Raw genomic sequence first — 666 nt, 5'->3', positions numbered from 1 at the left:
TATGTTTATTGCTAAAAGTTCTACCACCGTCCTAATTCCGGATATGAAATAAGTGTTTAAATCTTTAAACAGCTACACTGTAAAATTTCAGATACTTGCCTGAAGATAACATAATTAGGCTTGTGGATTTCAATTGTTACAGAGTCTGTCTGCACCTGTGCAGGAGGCCGTATCTGTCACATGACTCTCCAATTGAGCTAGAAGCTTCCATAGAAGACTTCTCTGCATTTCTGGAACAGGGATTCTTAATTACCTGGAAGGTTGCTAATGGTCTTTCCTGAAAATGATACAAAATCATTTGTGATCATGTAGATTACAAAAATTGTGGGACTTTGTCTACATTTCCACCAGCAACATACTGAGCCCAGCTCTGTGAGTAAATGAGGCATCCCAGGGATGAGGAGGTGAAAAATGTTACATTGATTATACACAGAGAAGGACCCCATATTTGCAGGTAAATTGTTTGTGAAGAACTGTAACATACATACATAAAAAAAGGCAGAAAGAGAAAAAAATTAAGATAATGTTGCTAAAATGAAATAATTTGATTATAAAATCAAAATGTTCTAATACAGAGACTTTTGCATCTTCATGAAGCTAAGATGACATTCTAGAGAAGCTCACACACCTTTGCTCTGATGACATCTCATGTGGCCTCTCATTTTT

The sequence above is a fragment of the Galeopterus variegatus genome, unplaced genomic scaffold, assembly GCF_000696425.1.
Source record: "Galeopterus variegatus unplaced genomic scaffold, G_variegatus-3.0.2 Scaffold14438, whole genome shotgun sequence".
In the NCBI taxonomy this organism is placed as follows: domain Eukaryota; kingdom Metazoa; phylum Chordata; class Mammalia; order Dermoptera; family Cynocephalidae; genus Galeopterus; species Galeopterus variegatus.
This window is presented reverse-complemented; position numbering follows the sequence as displayed.